The sequence below is a fragment of the Dermacentor andersoni genome, chromosome 3 (genome assembly GCF_023375885.2).
Source record: "Dermacentor andersoni chromosome 3, qqDerAnde1_hic_scaffold, whole genome shotgun sequence".
NCBI classification, from domain to species: domain Eukaryota; kingdom Metazoa; phylum Arthropoda; class Arachnida; order Ixodida; family Ixodidae; genus Dermacentor; species Dermacentor andersoni.
Window position 1 is genome coordinate 100,264,831 of NC_092816.1, and position 6,000 is coordinate 100,270,830.

Here is a 6,000-nt window from a genome sequence, read left to right on the forward strand (position 1 = left end):
GTGAGCCCAGTTAAGTTTGTATTGACACTTACTTCCGTCTTATTGATCCCATGAAATCATTTCAGCGAGTGGTTAGCATTACATGTCTGTAACCATTGAAAGAATACACGAACGAAATTAAGAAGAAAGGGCCGTTCTTGGAAGGTTTAGCGCGCAATATATCTACAGAAAAAATATCAGTTCCAAGGTCAACAAAAAAACTTGAAATCATATGCGATGGTATAGATTCTGTCGGTGCGATAATCTTCTTATATATTGCCAGGCATTTACATCTGACAGAAAAAAGCTAATACAGAATAGGGCGCTTTTCAAGAAACTTAAACTGAAGGGCTATACCACAAATTAGTTCAGAAAGCTAGTCAGTCACATGCTCGGACGCTTTTTAACATATTCTGCAAAGCTAAAAATGGGGCAACAATGCTTTCTGTTTTTCGGCCAAGGATCTAATAAATGATTGTTTATTTTGTCAACATGAATAACTGCATCAAATAAGCAAACGGCACACTGAGAGTATAAGCAGAGGTAGGCGCTCGTCTTTCATGTATCCCTTTTGCTACCTGTGTAATTGCGTACATTGTATTGTTAGAAGAAAAGCCTCAAATAGCTTCACCAACATGTTCTAGTAATAATGACAGCTCCCGCATCTCAGATCACATCGCGTTAATTGAGAGGGCGGTAGTAGCTAAGATGGCCTATGTACTCTCGTGAAGAAGGAACCACTCCTGCAAAACCATCTTTTTTTGCTCAATAAAAATGTCTTCCCTCTATGTCATCTACTACTGAGTCTGCCATTGTTTTTGTTCAGTGTTATGACACTGCACGAAATCTCAAATTTAGACGTTATAAAATTAGTCACTGAGAAAACAGCATGATAATTCTGTTACACCAAGCCATTTCTTAAACCTAGTACTTTTGATAGTATAATTGTCTTAACGGAAGGGCTTTTAAAACGTTTCAGTTCCTTTTCCTCTCACAAAATAGTTTTTACCAGGGTTACAATGTTTTCTTCACGCCGCAGTTCGCTTACGCCACGGCTTTTTCATAAATACGGAGAACTTTGTCTACGCCGGCTGGCACACGATGAATGGTATGCAATTATGTCTTTACTCTCTCCAGTTTCAGGAAACTGCGTTATGTAGCAGCTGTTGTCGCTGGCAGCGTATTGAGGGCTGTGCGGACCATTCGGAACAGGTCTCTGTCGTCATCCACAGGAGAGTGCGTCGCATAACAACGTTTCTCTTCTTCCATGGCCTGTTATTTTACCTTCTAGGTCTCCCACTGCCCCTTTAGCATGGGTGACATGGGCCGTTCTCAATACTTTGGCCTGAAATACAAAGGCGGTCTGCACAAACTAGTCGTTACCATAGAGGGCGTGCCTTTGTAAGACAAATTGCAAGATCTGCATTGTTATTTGGCGGCCTGCAAAGCTGCGCTCGAGAAATGCACTCACATCATCGATATAGGGATTGAACGTGGCTCGCTGAAATCCCCCAAAATTATTGCCCCGATATTGCTGTGACGCAACCATACAACCGCGGCACTTTGCAGTTCATCCGTGACTCTGTCGCTCTGCACGGATCTGAAGCTAAGTTCTCCTGCTTGTTCCTGCGGGGAGAGGGGGGGAGTGGGGGTGACTCGAAACTGGCACTAGGCAATCTCGCTCGAGTCGGAACGTGAACATTAGCGATCTTTCTTTGAATAGGCTGTTTTTGACATTATGTTGGCGAAACAATTACCTTTTCACGCGAGTAGGCAAGTGTCACCTCGAGGAAAGGAACGGCGGCATCACTGTCTGTACTTCTATTCCAGTTTCACTTGCTAATGTGGGCGAAGGTGTCATTTCAGAGGAAGGGGGCATGCCCTCTAGGTTTTCTCTGTGAATAGGTGCCCGTTTCCCTTCCCCTTCGTTCGAATTTTAAGGCCTGTATAAATATGTTTCTTCTTACGCTCACCTGCATCCGCTAACAAATAGATGAAAATCAGTTTTAAGGCCAGCGTAAAATAATGAGAATATTTTTCTCTATAATCCACAAAAGCTTGCCCTTCACAACATTTAAAGGGGAGCCGAGAAACTGTGGATAACCTTGCTAACCTAGTAAAAGTGCGCTGATACCACATAAAAGAACATCGATGACACGTGTGTTTCCGTATGTACGTTGAGGGTGCGGAATACGTTTTTTATATTCTGTTGCTATCGGCAATAGGACATAAGTGTTTTTTTTGCGCCATGATGTAGATGCACATTTTCAGATGTTTTGTTATCGCGATTGACTCCTTTTAAGTTTGATTACGCAGAACTTGTGCTACGTTCTTGTACGTTATCTGCAATCTGTTAGTAATAAACTCCGCGTTTCTTATCATTTGTAAGACCCATCGATCTGTCTGCCCAAATATGACTTAATTCCAGCGCGTCACAGACACAAAGCGTATATTTCACAAAAGCTTATTGCATGATCGTAGGGCGTGAAAGGAGAGGAGAGGTGTGGCATATGTCATATACACCAGTGCTAATACTGCCCGAGTTTTCAAAGCCTATACTCTTTTATTCATAAGGCATCTTTCAAAAATGCCATAGAATTGTATTAATTCACCAAGCCATTTTATGATGAGTGTTTAGCAGTTTCTCATAAACATATTATATTTAGCAGGACGCGTTGTTGGGCAAGTTGGTTCATTGTATTTGGAAAGAATTCCAAAAATGCGCCTGTCCCATCATCTTTCTTGTGCTCGTCCACAAAGCGCATCCAATCTTACCCAATATTATATTTGCACTGCTTTTACAGTTCGGTACAACAGTGGCAAAAGTTGACTTTGACACTGCTCGATCGGGTTGTTTTCTGAGCCGCTCTTTCCATGCAGCATTCAAATCCTTCGTCCTTGTTTGGCCTAAAAATTCACCAATCGTAAATAGTTCCACAGGAAATTTCACCAAATAATGGTAACGCCAGGGCTAAAGTAAGTTTTTAGGCGTAATTGCGGCGCGTCTGTTTCTTGCATAACGTGCCACGCAGTGATTTTGTTTTGCTCTGCAAAGCACGAGGTCACGGGATCAAATATCGCCGGCGGCGGTCGCTTTTCGATGCGAGCGAAATGCAAGATAGCCCGTGTTCCCGCAATAGCAGCAAGTTAAAGATACTCAGTTGATCAGAATTATGCCGGACTCCCTCAATACGGCGTGCTTTCTAAGAGCGTAGAGTTGATATGTAAAACCCCAGAAAAAAAGAGTGTTTTGTGGCACCTAATTGCTATTTGTGAATGAAAAATAAGGGATATCCATAATATCAGAAGGCGGGTTTCTTCCCGCTTATATAGCTATCCAATTGAAAGTGCGGGAATCGGCTCATGAAATCTGGTTGTATTAAAATACATAAAAAGCGACTCATCTGCAGAAAAGGACTGATATGCTCTTAAAGGACATTTGAATGCGTTAGCATTGTTAAATTATTTCATAGGCTCTCTGGGAGCATTTGAGTTTGACCGCATAAGAAATGGGGCACTGCGTATGAAACACAGTGCCCAAATTCTACCAGTTCGGGCCACAAAGCGAGGTCGTTATAAATGTGTGGTCGTTCCATCATCGTATACTTCTAACTGCCCGCGTGCTCTGCACCTCCGTCATTTCAGCTTTGCCATCCGATTCTTGTCACGAAGTCGTCGTCGGGGTCGGGGTCGAATGGGCAGTGCATCGGGCTGTTGTGCTGAGATAACGGGGTTCGAGAACGTCCATCGGAGCAATTTGTCTGTTCAGGCACTTAACCAGTGAACCACGTTGTCGGGTCAGCAAGCTATAGCGAGCACATAGCTAATGGCGCAAGCATGTAGACAACTTGGGTAACACACCGGCAGCAGGGTGACGCCTGTTAGGTCCCTGAGCTCGGAGCAATTTGGGTCACTGAGTCACTTCGGGCACGAACCTCTTTGATACCGACATGGATCACAGTCGATGCGGGACTGGGTAAGTAGCACTCTTTGAAGAAAATATTTCGCGCCGAATTGGAGTAGCGGTTATGTGCCATTCGGTCTCTGTTGATTTTCAATGAACCTCTTTGATGCCAACTTGGGTCATTCGGTCTCTGTTGATCTTCAGCGAACTTCTTTGATGCCGACTTGGGTTACGGGGTATGTTCCAGTAGGTGCGGCGCTGTTGAATGGCTCTGACGCCAACTTGGATAACTAAGTATGTGCCATTTAGTACTTTGCGCTCTACAATGATGAAAAGTATGGCATAAATTTCTTCCATGTTGAGCGGAATGGAACCCACATCACAAGAGTCCTCAAGACAGAAGTGCGACGCTTTAACAGCCTTAGCTACAAATGCACTGGTTTGTGTATTGGTTTTCCATGAACGTCTTCCAGGGCAACGCGAAGTAGCTGCGCCGTGGATGTACTGGGTATGGTAAAGAACGTCTCGTCAACTTGGGTCACTGAGATTGTGCCACCGGGAGCTGCAGCAAGTGAGGCAACAGTTATCAGCGTTCACGCGCTTCTTGTCTCGGAGGCCACCTGCTGTCATCTACACAGTACCAGTACCGTGCTGCTCTGGAGTTTATTGTTCACAAATCATCACATTCATGGTCCATCTTATGTGACTCAAAGGCAGCTCTTCAGTGTCTGATGTCCCCTTTCAGCCATGGACCAAATGAGCAACTAGTCGCAGACATCCGACTACTACACCATCACGCAATCAACAAGGGACACAACATCATCTACCAGTGGATACCGGGTCACTGTGGAATTTCAGGAAATGACAGTGCGGATGACGCTGCCCGGTCGGCTCATGATGGTGCCCAGATTACACCCATACCGCTGTCAAGAACAGATGCAGCCACAAGTCTTCGCTCCCTCGCCCGCGAGCTTACACAGAATCTGTGGAACACCAGTGCATTCACGAATGCACGTCTCCACAAATTGGATCCACGTCTGCAACTCCGCCTACCACCAGGGTTGCCACGAGCGGAAGCAACACTTCTGTGCCGCCTGTGGCTCGGCGTGGCATTCACAAACTCCTATTCATTCCGCATTGGAATGGCCGACAGCCCTACTTGTGACACCTGCGGCTGCGAGGAGACGATTGAACACCTCCTTTGTGACTGTCCCCGTTACGCAGTGCGAAGAAAAGTGCTCGTGTCCGCTCTCGCAAAACTGGACAATCGCCCCTTTACAGAGGAAAAAGCTCTAGGACACTGGTCCAGACGGGCTTCGGCACTCAAGGCCTTAAGGGCTTTGTTGAAGTTTTTAAGGACATGCCAATTGTGTGACCGCCTCTGAACGTTGTAGCGCGTAGTTTCGCGTTACTGTGTCAATTTTCTTTTTTTTTCCATTTTTTTTCCTCTTCTTCTTCTTTCTCCTTTTATTCCCTTTACCCCTTTCCCCAGCACAGGGTAGCCAGCCGGGACTTACACTGGCTAACCTCCCTGTCTTTCCTCTCCTTTGTCTCTCTCTCTCTCTACACAGTACCACTAGATTTCGCGCCGCGTTTGGAAAGAAGCACAACAGAGGAGCGCGGCTACCGCACGACGCGTTTCTCAGCGTTTACACGCATCGATGCGCCGTGTATTTCCGATGCCATGCGGAGGCTTCGCGGCGGCGCCACTAGATGGGGCCGAGCGTTCTTAGAGAAGCGCGAAAGAGGAGTCCCGGTGCAGTACACGCCTGGTTCATAACTTATTTCAACGATGGCTATACGTTGTGTCGCTATATTGATTCAATGCTAAACGCATTACCGTCTACAGTCATATTTTTTAGTAGACATGACAGTCCTTTTGATAGGTGATCATGTACTACATTATCGATGGCGTACCAGCGCAGAGACACGAAGAGACCGCGGCCGTAGCTTGTCTCTGTCCCTTTGTGTTGGTATGCTAGGCCGCCATTGGTAACTCAGTACCAACCAACATGCCCGAATCATCACATGCTCGTGTACAGTTATGTATAAAAATGCGTTAAGGCCACCGTGTGGTGGATGGTGTGAAAAACAGTGGCACCATTTTTTAGGCATGA